The sequence below is a fragment of the Lissotriton helveticus genome, chromosome 1_2 (assembly GCF_964261635.1).
Source record: "Lissotriton helveticus chromosome 1_2, aLisHel1.1, whole genome shotgun sequence".
Lineage (NCBI taxonomy): Eukaryota > Metazoa > Chordata > Amphibia > Caudata > Salamandridae > Lissotriton > Lissotriton helveticus.
Window position 1 is genome coordinate 192,852,393 of NC_136058.1, and position 17,051 is coordinate 192,869,443.

The following is a 17,051-nucleotide window of genomic DNA, read 5'->3' on the forward strand; positions in this document are numbered from 1 at the left end:
CTTCACTCGGAGGTGGTGCAAGGTCTCTTTCAGCCGTGTAGAGAACCTTGATTAGATCTGTTTGCCATCAAAGAGAACACGCAATGTCAGCAGTTTTCTGCATTGAAGTTTCGAAGGCGGCATTCGCTCGGCGACGCTTTTCGTCGTGGCCTCCTGTGTGCCATTCCCCCTGTACCAATTCTGCCCAGAATGCTGAAGAAGATCAAGCTCAACTAGTTCCAATGTCATTCTTGTCCTGCCAGCCTACAGACACTACCTACGGTTCACGGTAGACCACGAACATTTTCAGTTCACCGTGCTCTCCTTTGGTCTTACCAGTGCCCCTTAGGTGTTAATGAAAGTGATGCAGTTGGTCGCAGCTCATCTGCACAGATCAGGGGTTCCAGTCTTCCCCCTATCTCGACGACTGGTTGTTGAAGGTGGGCTCGCCCCAGGCTCTCGTCTCCCACCGCCAGACTACGGCGGACATCTTGCTCGCGCTGGGGTTCACTGTAAACCTGCCAAAGTCACACTCTTAGATGCTCTCTTTCATTGGAGCTGGTCTGGACACAGTGCAGTGTAAGGCCTATCCCCCAGGGCAGCAAGTCTGGGATATTCAGGCTATGATACCGATGTTTCATCCTCTATCCCTGATTTCGGTGACCATGACCCTGCGGCTGTTGGGCCTCATGGCCTCCTACAACCTGCTGGTGGATCATGCCAGGTGACATATGCGAGCTCTGCAGTGGAATCTAAAGTTCCAGTGGAAAACAGGGCAGGTGGGGTTGGGGACCCTATGTCTTCGCCTTCAGACATGGCTGGAACATCAGGGCATGACCCTGGTGGTTCAATACCTGGCAGGTTCTCTGAACGCCAGGGCGGACAAACTCAGCTTTCGGTGGCTGGTAGATCACGAAGGGCGTCTTCACTCGGAGGTAGTGCAAGGTCTCTTTCAGCAGTGTAGAGAACCTTGGTTAGATCTGTTTGCCATCAAAGAGAACACGCAATGTCAGCAGTTTTCTGCATTGAAGTTTCGAAGGCGACAATCGCTCGGCGACGCTTTTCGTCGTGGCCTCCTGTGTGCCGTTCCCCTTGTACCACTTCTGCCCAGAGTGCTGAAGAAGATCAAGCTCAACTAGTTCCAATGTCATTCTTGTGGCTCTGGACTGGTCACGAAAAGTCTGGTACCCCGAGCTCCTGAGCATGGCCATTGATCCTCCGATCATTCTGCCCCTTCGGGAGGATCTTCTTTCGCAGCAACAGGGGACGGTTCTCCACCCGAACCTGTCCAGCCTCCACCTTCTTGCGTGGAGATTGGGCGGCGACCGTTAACTGTGTTTGACCTTCCGCTCAAAGTCTGTAACGTCATCTTTGCAGCCAGGTGTCCCTCCAATAAGACGGTATGCGCCTGTCGATGGAATAAGTTTGTGGCATGTTGCAAAATAAAGGCTGTGGATCCCCTCTCTGCCCATCTTCTCTTGTTCATCCTTTCTTTGGCCCAGCAGGGCTCTGCTCTGGGCACCCTTAAAAGCTATCTTGCAGCTATTTCTGCTTTCCTCAACTACCAGATTAGCCCTCCTTGTTCAAGTCCCCTATTGTAAACCGATTCTTTAAGGGCTTTATTTATCTCTTTCCTCCATCTCCTTTCATAATGCTGCAGTGGGACTTGAACCTAGTCTTAACTTCTCTTATGTGCTCGCCTTTCAAGCCTCTTCACATTTGTCATCTTTGGCTCCTCACTTTGAAGACTGCCTTTCTTGTTGCCTTCACCTGTCCTCGCAGGGTGAGTGAGCTTCAGGCTCTTTCTTCTAAGCCCCCTTTCTTTTCTGTGCATTGGACAAAGTGGTGCCTAGGACGAGACCCTCGATCCTTCCTAAAGTAGTTACGCCTTTTCACATAGGTCAAACTATCACTCTGCCCACCTTTTTTCCATCTCCGTACGCTTCCAAGGAGGAGGAGAGACTCCACCGTCTGGACCCAAAACGTGCGTTGTCCTTCTTCCTAGACCACTCAAAGATTTCTGGGTGGATGATCAACTCTTTGTTGGCTATGTGGGTGCTATAAAAGCCGGACTGTCCAAAAGGGTACCATCTCTCGATGGGTTGTCCTTTGCATTAAAATCTGTTATGTTTTAGCGAAAAAGGAACCCCCAGTGGGGCTGCGTGCTCATTCCACTAGGACTACGGAAGCAACTACTCCTTGACATCTGCAAGGCGGCAACGTGGGCATCTCTGCACACATTCACTAGACATTACTGCCTGGACAGCGAAGTCCGGAGGGACTCCTATTTTGCCCATTCTGTCCTCCAGGACTTTTTGGGTGAACTTGGTTTGCAGACCCTCCTCCGGGGTTGGTATTACTGGGGTAGCTATTCTGAGGTAAGGAATCTGACTGTCTTTTACAGCTGAACAAGTTACTTACCTTTGGTAACAATGTATCTGTAAGAGACATACGTTAGTTCTAGATTCCTTACTGCCCCACCCATCCTCATTGCTCTGCCATCTGACTTCTAGAAATAAGGACTTCCCTACAGGGCCCTAGTTGTGGCTCACCAGTGGTCAGTGTCTTTCATGGCTCTGTGCTTCTAGCGTGGAAAGTTGTATCAGAACTGACGTCCGCGCTCAGAGGTATCTAAGTTGGTACAGCGACATCATCCCAGTGAGCACGACACCACCTACCGATGCGTAGGGATACTGATAAGAAAGATTCTCCAGATCCAGTCTGATGCCTGGAGGTAATTCTAAGCTAAGGAATCTATCACTAACCTATGTCTCTTACAGATACATCGTTATCGAAGGTAAATGATTTGTTCTTCTGGTCCCTTATGGCATTGCTACATTTGTTGTTAAATATTAGGGAACCCTTAGTCATGGATGCCCTCAATATTCCCTCTGTTCCAAGAATCTTCTCCTTAAAATATCCAAGTTGCCTCCCATCATTCCTTTCAGTACTTTACAAAGTCCTTATTTTCTTGCACTTTTCAGTAGACTGGTTCTTCATGAACAATACAACAGGAAAGAAACGTCCTTCACTCTGCAGCTGGGATCTCAGAGCTAGAACTCAAACTTAATTTCCCAATGCCAGATTCTCTGGTTATCCACCCTGGAAGTCAACATTGATGTCATTTGGCAGTAAAAACATGATCCATTTGACCCACCTGCAGGACTAGCTCTTTCTTATTTGCCAGTTACACGCTTGTTTCTATGGAGCCAGACTACTCTTCCAGATCAAACATGTTAACCTGTCAACTTTTTTTTTTAATTAAAGATCTTTTTATTAAAGCTAGAAAACAGGTTAATACACCACATCTAGTCATCATCTTGAATGGATCGATACCAAGTAAACTGCAGTACACATTACATATGTTCCCTCCCTTCCACACCCCGGACCCATAAACTGTGTCAGCAATACAGTTTTAAAGATGAAGCCTTGGCATACTCTCGGAGTAGGGGAAGCACAAAGACCTCTTCTATAGTAATTTCATTTACCCCAGATTTTCTCCCATTTTTTTAGGACAACCCCTGTTCTCATATACCACTTTTTCAGCCACCATGCACCAGTCCATGTCCCGTTTCCAGTCTCTCAGGCTTGGTGCCACCTCTGCCCTCCTGCTGACATGCAGTATTGCTCTTGACTATCGCCAAACTCAGGGTCATCCAGGTCCGGTCCATGTGGTTCAGATCAGTTACGCCCCAAATGTTAAGCACTTAGAGTGGCATTTCACTGCTGCACAGGTTCAAACTAATTTGTCAACTTTGACTCTGATCGGACCCAGTGCTTCCAAGACTTGGGGCCAAATGTACGAACATTGCATTTGCTAACCGTGGTCACAATTTGCGCACCAGATTTTAGCAAATCCAAAAGTATTTAGGAACCTACTAAAAAATCAAGTCTCCAAATACCGAATCATAGTGGATCGCAAATAGTTGCAACTCATGCATGTCAATTGAATAGGTTGCAAATTGTGACTGGCTTTGTGGGGCCAACAGATCACCTTGTGTATGACTGCTTATAAATAAAGCAATTTGTTTTAATGCATCCTGTTTTCCTTTGAGGAAAACGCAATGTTTTAAAAAAAAAAAAGAAAAATTGACAAACTTTTTTTAAGACTATCTTTTGGTCCACTGTCTACTCCTAAAAATGTTTTTGTCAACATTCACAATGGGGAAGATAACTTTGGGGATCTCTTCCCATTTGTGGTGGGTTATCACTACCTTTATTTACTTTGTGAAATACAAATTTTCGTCACTGGATTTCGGCTGCAAAACATTTATACATCCCGTTGTGAATTGCTATTTGGAAGGGCTATAAATATTCCCCTTCCTTATAGTGATGTCAGTATTGTAAGACATTGGTTTATTAGTTTTTATTTATTTATTTATCACAGTACCTCTCCCCCCCCACTTATACCATGTATAACATCAATAAATAGAGGATGTAATTTTAAATAAAAGAGGCCAATTATATATGTCAAGGGGTCACCACATCAACATATAATGTGAGCCTATTGGCTTTGTCAGGGGGTCACTACACCTGCATATAAGACAAGCATATTGGCTATGTCAAGGAGTAATCGCGTTAGTATTAAAAACGGTGGCATTCATTATTAATAAAAAGCATTCACCAGCAATCCTAGTTAAAGTATTTTGACTAACACATTGCATATCGAAATAGCATATGTCTTAGTTTTTCTTCTGCCTCTTCAGGCCATATTAAATGCAGCTATAGGCAAAAGCCCCAGCACAGGGAGTACATTAAAAATACAGAAAAGCCTTCCCAGGGCATGCATCCTGTGACTTGGGAGACGTAGGATGTGATTTGCATTAATTTCTCCTTAGGTCTGCTACACTCCCTGCAACACCCACAAAAGTTGGCATATATTGTGGTGGTGCCCCTGTCCGTCTTTGGAGCACCATGAAGCAGAATAGGAACGTATGCAAAGTCCTTGCAGGCCATTATGGGGCGCACCAGACAGGGAGGTTGTCAATCTTATATTAGCGGTTCCTCCCGCTTTAGTTTAGATTTGTTGTTTGGCCTTGCCTCATGTCTTTTATTTTGGGTTGTTTTTTTCAGATGGGTGCCGTTCGCACGTGGGGCACCCAGATCAGATCCATTTTTAACTTTTGCCAGTGTGTGGATACCCACTCCCATGCTGCCCTTCCCGTCCCCACCCGGCTCACACTACATTGCTGGCACGGTAACCGTCATTCTTGCTCTTTCACCCGTGGTCCATAGGGCAGAAAGGAGGCTGCAGTCAGGCTCTGCCCCCCTATCCAGCTAGCCAGTTCCCCACAGGCTCTGCCCCCTATCCAGCTAGCCAGTTCCCCACCCAAAGGCTGTTTTCCTTTTCTTTGCCCCCAGGGCCATGGGGAGGGGCCCCACACACAGCTTCTCTCTCTAGTAAATTAAATAATATATAGGAGGCTGACCTCCTAGTGGCTTCGCCCTTGCTAGGTGAAATCGTGAAAGTGATGACAGAGCCCTAAGCACTCTGATGCTTGCATTTGTGGGAAGAGGTCAAAGAATGTAATATTTACACAGACCTGATTCCGGCACTGATTGGACAATTCTGAAGATCTTTGGCTCTAGCTGACAGAATCATCCTCAAACCCAAATTGTGATTCCGTAACATTACTGAATCACAGTTTGGGTTTTGTACATACCAAAATGTCTTTTTTGCTGTCACGAATGCTCTGACTTTGCAAATCAAAGCCTTTGTATCCTCAAAATCAATCCTAGGTTGTGGGCCCACCCACCACCTGATGTACCCTTTTTAATGGTCCTGGTTGTGTTGCACAAGCTTGTTGATTGCCTTTGAACCTTTAAGTGTGTATTTTCTGATAGTGTTCGCTGTACTAACCTTGTAAGATTACCTTTGAACCGTTAAGTATGTATTTTCTGATACAGTGTTCGCTGTACTAACCTTGTAAGATTAAATATGGAAAATTGAGATTAAGCACAATAACGTGTGGCAAATAAAAACTGCTCCTAAGTGACACAGCTTTAAGGGAGCGTTTTACGTGAGAATGGAGCATCGTGATTGTATCGGTAGTTCCTAATAAGAAAAAGAAACCAGCCACCAAAATTCATCTTTATTAATTTACATAAAGGAGAATGAGCAGTTAATTTACGTATTCTATGGTCTATCTCAAATATCAACAAAAAACACTGGGGGTGGAGGGTCCTAGGGGAAGTTTACCGACCCACGCCTGCTATGACCCCTAATAACGTAAGTACACCAACATAAGATAGCAGTGAGTCAAGACAATCTGTCAATAACTTGAGTGTGTATCTGGATTTGAAAAAAAGACAGGGAGTGAGAGAAGATCTACCCTGTGGGACATCATCCAAGTACGTGAGTTCCCATCAGTCAACTCACGAGACCGCCCTTCATCATTTGGGACCGTCACGTATTGGACAAGCAAGTCTCCACAATAGATTGGCAGATGTTATAAGCCTAATCTATGTCTCAAGTATCGGAGAGAAAGCGTGTCTGTGAATGACTGGGTAGCAGTGCAGGTAAAAATAGTGAAAGTGAATCAATAAGTGGTAAAGAAAAATAAGCAATTAAGATTGGGTAAAGACAGGGGAAAGCAAATTTATTCAGTACCCCTTCAATCCCAAAATCTAAAAACCAGTGCAAAAGTAGTATAACATTATAACTACTAGTATCTTAGGTCGACATGTTTCTGCAGACTACCGGAGCCAGGTGGTCTCCTGCTGCTTCCTCAGGACCATTATATGCTACTGCTAAAATACAAGAAAAATATCACCTTAGACTTGATCTGATACCATCTTCCTGGCTTCATGGTACTTTCGTCAGAGGTGACAAACCAGATACATGCAAAAGAAATGACAAGAAAAGACGAGGCACCATTAATGTCTGCCCGAATTGTATATTTAATATCAATTAATTCGTTGACTAGATATGCTGCCAACCGCTGTACACAGTGACAACTTGTATAAGCGTGTTTCCCCTCACTCACCTTATTGGCAGGAAGGAAAGGCCCCACCTCACCTGGCTTCAGCTCAGGTACATGGAGCACCGCTCTGGCGGAGGGAATAAAAAGGTACTTTTACACCACGGCAGTGCTAACCCTATAAACTGTAATGTTACTCCGTCTAGCACACACCACCAGTCATACTGTTTCACATTGACCGAATCATTTATTTGCTTGTCACTAGTGAATGTAGATAGTGACACTTTCCATGCTATGGAGCTGATATCTATCACGGGGTTCTAGATGTAACGACTCCCCTTTCTCTCAGTTTTAGGTCATGTGATACGTTTTAGCATTCAGTCATGCGCGCCAATCTACTGAACTTATCGGTCAGCATGAAGTCGCCATTCTACCCATCGGGCAAGTAATATCACCAAACTACAATGCGCGCTGCTTGTTAGCCTCCTAGTCAACACACTACCTTGCGCGCTGCGTACTAACCTCTCCGTCGGTACCCCGGGCGTCCCTCTGGGCTGTCTCTGGGGAGGTACCGGCGCATCGAGGGATCGTCGGTTATGTTAATTCAGAACGCGGCGTCGCAATGACGTATGACGTCATCTTCGCTAGCCGAGCTAGGAATGCCGGGTAATGTAGTTCCACCGGCGTTGATTTGTAGTATCATGAGTTTTAGTGAAAATTAGTGAAAATTACGCTGTGTCTACGTTATAAATCCTTCAAAATAAACCCTCTCCTTGGCAGATGGTCGCAAACTGACCCCTATGGTTTAAGGAGAGTGTTAAATTGAACCCATAGACCACCTTATTATTCGGGGAAATGTCGATAGCACATACTAAGGTTATGCCAGCATGTTTTTAGAGGGACATCCAAGGGATGTCTTCATTCAGCCCAAATTTGTCTGTTCTTAACCTGAACACCCATTTGTGTTCACACCTGAACAGGAAGGTAGAGGCATCCGCCCCAGCTGGAATTAGTGGTTGATCTAGTACTGTCCAGTGAAGATCAGTCGGTTGGTGTCCGGCCACCAGAAAGTGATTAGTCAGTCTGGTAGCCTGTTTAGAACACCTAACAGAACTCTTATGTTCCGAGATTCTTACCTTCACTTTTCTGGTAGTCATCCCTACATATTTCTTATTGCAGGGGCAAGTAATCAAATAGATTAGGTTCATGCTGTTGCAGTTGGTGAACCTTCTTAGCTGCCAGGGACGGTCAGTACCTATATCGATGTTTAAGGTCTTTGTAGTTTGGGGGCAGGCTGCACAGCTGCCACATGGGTAGTGACCTGTGACTGCTGGCATGTCCCAGAGTGTCCCTACAGACCGGGAGATGGTGTTTTTGGGTCTGGTGTGTATTAATTGGTCCCTCAGGCTCTGTCCTCTTTTGAACGCAAACAAAGGAGGTGGAAGTGTGTCGTTACCAGTACTAAGAATCCTCCAATGTTTCTTCACAATCTTCTGAATTTGATTTGATTGTGTGCAAAAGGTATTAACACACGTGATCCGTTCCTGTTTAGGCTTAGGGGGCATAATCTCCAATAGGCTCTCTCTGTTGTTATTAGACGCCCTTTTCTTGGAAGCCCGAATGAGGTGTCTAGGATAATGTTTCTCAGCTAAATTCACTGCCAGTGTCTTAGAATGGTCCTCAAAAGCAGACTTAGTAGAGCAATTCCTTTGAATTCGAAGAAATTGCCCATAGGGCAAGTTGTCCCTCAAAGCCTTGGGGTGACAACTTCTATAATCCAGTAAGGAATTTTTTGCCATGGGTTTGCGATATAGTTCAGACTGGAGGCCTGAAGAGGTAGATGTAATGAGTAGGTCTAAAAATGCCAACTTAGATTTATCAAATTCCATAGTGAACTTGAGAAACCTATTTCTCTCATTTAGCCAGGTGTAGGTGTAGGTCCTCTGTCGTCCCACGCCACACCACTAGGACGTCGTCTATATACCTTTTCCACACTCGCAAACTACCTAGGTATGGATTGGTGTCTGCGAGAATGTGGTCTACCTCAAATTTGTGCACATACAGGTTAGCGAGACTCGGGGCAAAAATGCTGCCCATACTGGTCCCGCTAACCTGCAGGTAGATGGAGTCCTCAAACTGAAAAAAGTTTTCAGTCATGGCCACCGTGGCCAAGGTCATAATCAGTCTAAGAGGTGTGATAGAATTCAGATCTCTCTCTGTTAGAAGTCCTTCAATCACCTCAAGCGTCTCAGTCTGGGGGATGGATGTATATAGACTTTCAACGTCGAAAGACACCAAAATGTCAAGGTCTTCATTGTACTCAATGTTAGGTATAACCTAAGGACATCTTTAGTGTCCTTCAGAAAAGTAGGCATTTCCCTAACTAAGCGTTGCAAAAAGACATCAACAAAGGTTGATAACGGTTCTAAAAGTGAACCTATGCCCGATATAATGGGGCGACCCGGAGGGGGTCTTTGTGCCTTATGCACCTTTGGTAGAATATAAAAGTAAGGCATCTTGGGATTCAGATTGCATAGATATTGGGCTTCCTTCTGGGTGACCCACACTTCTGCAAGTGCTTCCTCTACTATGTGCCCAATTACTGTTTTCAGTCTATCAGTGGGATCACTAGTGAGTTTGTGGTATGCTCTGGTGTTATTAAGCTGGCGTAAACACTCTTCGCGATAGGTACATGAGTCAAGCAGGACTATTGCCCCGCCTTTATCGGCTGGCTTAACAGTCACTGCTCTATTGTTGGCCAATGATCTAACTGCCTCTCTTTCTCTCTTAGACATGTTGATGAAAGGACTTTGTTGATGGCTATACACTTCCCTCAGGTCATGGTCCACTGCTTCCTCGAAAGCGGCGACCTTAGGTGGAAGACCTACTGTTGTGGGATTAAATGTAGATGGTTTTTTCAAACCTGTATTCCCATCAAAGAGTGGGTTCGTCATGTTTTGTTCAGATTTATTTGCAAAAAGGTAGTGCAGTCTTATCTTTCGAAAGAATTTCCCCATTTCAATCTGGGCAAGGAAAGGGTCCACTCTATTGGTAGGTACGAAGCCCAATCCTTTGTTCAGGACATGTTCTTCCATATCTGTGAGGGTATGTGAACTCAGGTTGATTACTACGTTTGAGCTCCTGATGTCCCTTGCTGTTCCTGAGGTATCTTTTTCCCGTTCCTCAGATCCATTGTCTGAGGTGGCAGGTTCCAGCGCACTTGCCCTTGTTGCTGTGCTCTCCGTCGTCCCCTCGACCTGCCTGGGCCCTGCCCTAAAAAAGGCTGCTGGTTGTACTCCTGAAAGGGCTGTTGGCCAAACGGTCCATTAGTGGGTGGATACATCGGTGGACCCCATGGGGCAGGTTGCCACCACGGTGGAAATTGAGGATAACCACCGTAGTGATTTTGACCTCTCCAATTACCCCTACGGTTACCTCTACCTCTGTTGTTGTTAGGTGTGTTGGTATGGCCCGAGGAGTCTGAATCACTAGCCCCTTCATCGGAACTGGATGTGCCGTATGATGATCCCCCTTTGTGTCCATTTCTGTTAAATGGTGTAGGTGTGTAAGTGTCACTCGTGTAAGGATACACTTTTTCTGTCGAGAATTTTTCATCAACATGTCTAAGAGAGAAAGAGAGGCAGTTAGATCATTGGCCAACAATAGAGCAGTGACTGTTAAGCCAGCCGATAAAGGCGGGGCAATAGTCCTGCTTGGCTCATGTACCTATCGCGAAGAGTGTTTACGCCAGCTTAATAACACCAGAGCATACCACAAACTCACTAGTGATCCCACTGATAGACTGAAAACAGTAATTGGGCACATAGTAGAGGAAGCACTTGCAGAAGGGTGGGTCACCCAGAAGGAAGCCCAATATCTATGCAATCTGAATCCCAAGATGCCTTACTTTTATATTCTACCAAAGGTGCATAAGGCACAAAGACCCCCTTTGGGTCGCCCCATTATATCGGGCATAGGTTCACTTTTAGAACCGTTATCAACCTTTGTTGATGTCTTTTTGCAACCCTTAGTTAGGGAAATGCCTACTTTTCTGAAGGACACTAAAGATGTCCTTAGGATTATACCTAACATTGAGTACAATGAAGACCTTGACATTTTGGTGTCTTTCGACGTTGAAAGTCTATATACATCCATCCCCCAGACTGAGACGCTTGAGGTGATTGAAGGACTTCTAACAGAGAGAGATCTGAATTCTATCACACCTCTTAGACTGATTATGACCTTGGCCACGGTGGCCATGACTGAAAACTTTTTTCAGTTTGAGGACTCCATCTACCTGCAGGTTTGCGGGACCAGTATGGGCAGCGTTTTTGCCCCTAGTCTCGCTAACCTGTATGTGCACAAATTTGAGGTAGACCACATTCTCGCAGACACCAATCCATACCTAGGTAGTCTGCGAGTGTGGAAAAGGTATATAGACGACGTCCTAGTGGTGTGGCGTGGGACGACAGAGGACCTACAGCTATTTTACACCTGGCTAAATGAGAGAAATAGGTTTCTCAAGTTCACTATGGAATTTGATAAATCTAAGTTGGCATTTTTAGACCTACTCATTACATCTACCCCCTCAGGCCTCCAGTCTGAACTATATCGCAAACCCATGGCAAAAAATTCCTTACTGGATTATAGAAGTTGTCACCCCAAGGCTTTAAGGGACAACTTGCCCTATGGGCAATTTCTTCGAATTCAAAGGAATTGCTCTACTAAGTCTGCTTTTGAGGACCATTCTAAGACACTGGCAGTGAATTTAGCTGAGAAACATTATCCTAGACACCTCATTCGGGCTTCCAAGAAAAGGGCGTCTAATAACAACAGAGAGAGCCTATTGGAGATGATGCCCCCTAAGCCTAAACAGGAACGGATCATGTGTGTTAATACCTTTTGCACACAATCAAATCAAATTCAGAAGATTGTGAAGAAACATTGGAGGATTCTTAGTACTGGTAACGACACACTTCCACCTCCTTTGTTTGCGTTCAAAAGAGGACAGAGCCTGAGGGACCAATTAATACACACCAGACCCTAAAACACCATCTCCCGGTCTGTAGGGACACTCTGGGACATGCCAGCAGTCACAGGTCACTACCCATGTGGCAGCTGTGCAGCCTGCCCCCAAACTACAAAGACCTTAAACATCGATATAGGTACTGACCGTCCCTGGCAGCTAAGAAGGTTCACCAACTGCAACAGCATGAACCTAATCTATTTGATTACTTGCCCCTGCAATAAGAAATATGTAGGGATGTCTACCAGAAAAGTGAAGGTAAGAATCTCGGAACATAAGAGTTCTGTTAGGTGTTCTAAACAGGCTACCAGACTGACTAATCACTTTCTGGTGGCCAGACACCAACCGACTGATCTTCACTGGACAGTACTAGATCAACCACTAATTCCAGCTGGGGCGGATGCCTCTACCTTCCTGTTCAGGTGTGAACAAAAATGGGTGTTCAGGTTAAGAACAGACAAATTTGGGCTGAATGAAGACATCCCTTGGATGTCCCTCTAAAAACATGCTGGCATAACCTTAGTATGTGCTATCGACATTTCCCTGAATAACAAGGTGGTCTATGGGTTCAATTTAACACTCTCCTTAAACCATAGGGGTCAGCTTGCGACGATCTGTCAAGGAGAGGGTTTATTCTGAAGGATTCATAACGTAGACACAGCGTAATTTTCACTAAAACTCATGATACTACAAACCAACGCCGGTGGAACTACATTACCCGGCATTCCTAAAAACATGCTGGCATAACCTTAGTATGTGCTATCGACATTTCCCCGAATAATAAGGTGGTCTATGGGTTCAATTTAACACTCTCCTTAAACCATAGGGGTCAGTTTGCGACCATCTGCCAAGGAGAGGGTTTATTTTGAAGGATTTATAACGTAGACACAGCGTAATTTTCACTAATTTTCACTAAAACTCATGATACTACAAATCGACGCCGGTGGAACTACATTACCCGGCATTCCTAGCTCGGCTAGCGAAGATGACGTCATACGTCATTGCGACGCCGCGTTCTGAATTAACATAACCGACGATCCCTCGATGCACCGGTACCTCCCCAGAGACAGCCCAGAGGGACGCCCGGGGTACCGACGGAGAGGTTAGTACGCAGCGCGCAAGGTAGTGTGTTGACTAGGAGGCTAACAAGCAGCGCGCATTGTAGTTTGGTGATATTACTTGCCCGATGGGTAGAATGGCGACTTCATGCTGACCGATAAGTTCAGTAGATTGGCGCGCATGACTGAATGCTAAAACGTATCACATGACCTAAAACTGAGAGAAAGGGGAGTCGTTACATCTAGAACCCCGTGATAGATATCAGCTCCATAGCATGGAAAGTGTCACTATCTACATTCACTAGTGACAAGCAAATAAATGATTCGGTCAATGTGAAACAGTAAGGAAGAAAATCGGTTATAACTGGTGGTGTGTGCTAGACGGAGTAACATTACAGTTTATAGGGTTAGCACTGCCGTGGTGTAAAAGTACCTTTTTATTCCCTCCGCCAGAGCGGTGCTCCATGTACCTGAGCTGAAGCCAGGTGAGGTGGGGCCTTTCCTTCCTGCCAATAAGGTGAGTGAGGGGAAACACGCTTATACAAGTTGTCACTGTGTACAGCGGTTGGCAGCATATCTAGCCAACGAATGAATTGATATTAAATATACAATTCGGGCAGACATTAATGGTGCCTCGTCTTTTCTTGTCATTTCTTTTGCATGTATCTGGTTTGTCACCTCTGACGAATGTACCATGAAGCCAGGAAGATGGTATCAGATCACGTCTAAGGTGATATTTTTCTTGTATTTTAGCAGTAGCATATAATGGTCCTGAGGAAGCAGCAGGAGACCACCTGGCTCCGGTAGTCTGCAGAAACATGTCAACCTAAGATACTAGTAGTTATAATGTTATACTACTTTTGCACTGGTTTTTAGATTTTGGGATTGAAGGGGTACTGAATAAATTTGCTTTCCCCTGTCTTTACCCAATCTTAATTGCTTATTTTTCTTTACCACTTATTGATTCACTTTCACTATTTTTACCTGCACTGCTACCCAGTCATTCACAGACACGCTTTCTCTCCGATACTTGAGACATAGATTAGGCTTATAACATCTGCCAATCTATTGTGGAGACTTGCTTGTCCAATACGTGACGGTCCCAAATGATGAAGGGCGGTCTCGTGAGTTGACTGATGGGAACTCATATACTTGGATGATGTCCCACAGGGTAGATCTTCTCTCACTCCCTGTCTTTTTTTCAAATCCAGATACACACTCAAGTTATTGACAGATTGTCTTGACTCACTGCTATTTTATGTTGGTGTACTATCTCAAATATCAGCAACAATTTATTTTTACACTCACTTAGTCTTTTTTTTTTTAGTAGCTGAGCTGAATCATTTTATTTTAGAACATTTTAGAACGAAAATTATTTATTGGTACTGAAGCTCCTGTTCGGCAATAATTAAATTCCTCGATTGTCCAAAGTGCTAGGGCAGCGACCATACAAAGTGCTAACTAAACTTGTTCCACATTTACAATTCGATTTAGTCGCTGGTCCGAAAAGCGATTATTCGTATCAGACTGCGGAGAATTGTAAAATATAGAATAAAAACAGCTCCATCTTTTGAAGTGCTGAACAGAAGACCCTGGACTGTGTGTGGATTGCCTGCCACTCCCTGAACAAAATATATTTTTGATTGAAACCCAGTTTATCGAAATGTAGAATTCTTTCTTGACAAAGCAGTGGCTTTTAGAAACATATATTGAGTTTACCTGCTGCGCCTTGCATGGTATTTGTCCGCAGAGTGGCGAAACACCAGTGTTATTTACCACCTAAATTGGGGCCGTTTTTCCACCCTCCTGAGGAGTGAAGGCTCCATCATAACCATCAATACTCCATGTTATACTTTATTTTCTATCAATGTTCGCAGATGTAGTAAGTAAAACATAGCAGAGGATACATTTTAACTCTGAGCTTTAGCAGTGTTGGCATGAATCGCAGTTTTTTTAGTAATGGTAAAAAAAAGAAACAATATAAACGTCACGGCTCCAATTTGTCTTTGCATTCAGCGGCTAGTGTGAGGACTTGTCCCTTCTGAAAGAGAAATAGAATAAAGTATCAAACTGCAGAAACGCATGTTGGCGGTAGAGTGCAGGCCACGTGTTTCCAAAAACACATATACAATTGTATTGAAGCCTTTTTTTACCGAGATCAAACGCATGGAATAAAACAAACCACAACCACGTAAAAAATGTAATCTGCCAAAAATAACAAGCGAGTAAACGTTTAGTCTTTGAAGTCGACCGCGGCTATTCACAAACGAGCCCTGGACATACAAGGTCCGCGTTCTGCCCGTCACAATTCCATGTCACCGTTCATTACACAAGCTATTTCTGAGCTCATCCCTGCCATAACCCGCTCCATTCAGAAACATATGGGAAAAGACATAAAATAACCAGTGCAGAGCACGGCCTCAGTGCTACACTCGGCGCAGGCCTATTCATTGCCCCGCCTCCCTTGTGTAGCCGGCCATTGGGATGCGATGACCCTGCACTAACCTTGAAGCGGATCCTTCCTTCCTCCCAGGCCTGCATCACATTCTTGTCTAGCTGGAGATGCCCTGGAGTGTTAGCAGCGCTGCAGGGCTCCTCTAAGCTCCGCTGCTGTTTCACATCCTTTCCCATCCAGCCTGCTCAAGGAGTGAACCCCTCTGCAAAACTCCTTGGTTAAAAGCCGAGCTCGTCCCTTGCTTTAACAAGGGTTGCTTGCGCACTTCCAGAATACTTGGATTACCAAAAAAAGAAAAGGACGCGGTCCTACATAGATTGTAAAAGATCACAATCGGAAGTTATCTCCGAGCCATACAGTGTCTGAGAAGAAAGCTGCCCGCTACCTCGCTTATGATATTATAACTGAAAACGGGTAATTTCCACGTGAGCTTCAACAAAGGACTCTTTAAGTTGATTTCTCTTGGACTCGATGGCCAGGCAGAGCATTTCTTCACCAAGTCCAATGGAATCAACTTCTGCTAAGCCTCTCAGGCTATTTAGAATTCTGTAGAGCCATTAAAACGTACATGTTCCAATTACTAGGAATTGTGCAGGGCACCACCAACTCTCACACGCCATGACACCACTTTAATGCTGGAGGCTGTGCTTTAGAAACCGAGGTAACAGAACAAGTTACACACCTGTTATATTGGTGATAACTAATAGGCAGCACATCATATGTATTTAAAAGATTAGGAAATTTAGCTTGCTTAAGGAAAAGTTCCACGTGTCAAGCTTAGCTTGTCTTAAGCGCAAGAAAAGACACACGCTTCTTTAAAAATAAAGACGCGCACGTCCATTTTTCCAAGTTATTTTGAGCAGCAAGCCTTTTCCATCTATGCACCCTGGATCTGGAACAACATCCATCAATCCATCAGGGCCACCCCAACGCTGCTCCAATTTAGGAAAGGGTTGAAGACTCGCCTCTTTAAAGAACACTGCATCACAGTACATTAACAGTCCACAGACCAGCTACCTCTCCTCTTGTTGACATTATGCTTGGCTTTGACAATATGCAACACGTCACTGCCTTTTGGCTAGGTTTGTGCAACTGGTCCAAGATTTCTCCAATAGCCAAGCATACTAATATAAAATCACAACTTTGGGATAGGTAAAACCAAATTAAAAAAACCATGGTTATTTAATTACTTTATTCCATTCCCCACATACGATCCTATTTACACTAAAATGGTGGCAGTGTCTCAGACTGATACTGGCCTTTTATTCTTGCCAGAATAGAGTTCCATAAGTTTGGCAGCTTCAAGGCAAACGAGGTAAAATATGCAGTCTGTTCGTTTATTGTGGTTTGTTTAATGAGTGTTAAGTTTTATTAAATCTCTACTTGTCCATGGAACGAGATGCTTAAACATCTACTTGTCCTGAGGTTGGTGTTTTGCAGGGTAGTGACAAATTATAGCTTCATTCTCATTTTAACGGAGTTCTAGCATTAGCCTCTCTGAGTATGTCAGGACTCATAGTAGATCGGGTTTGAATTCTAGCTAGACTTTGATAATGGCACCTTTCTGATTGCATCAGGCTCTGCACATGCCAAACTATTCATGTCAAAAATTA

General features: G+C 44.5%; 1 protein-coding gene across 2 annotated transcripts in view; it reads left to right on the top strand.

The window, feature by feature from the left end:
- The window catches only part of FAF1 (Fas associated factor 1), a 1,925,838-nt gene that overhangs the window by 813,006 nt on the left and 1,095,781 nt on the right, over window positions 1-17,051 (top strand). The gene's annotated exons all lie outside the window — the stretch shown is intronic.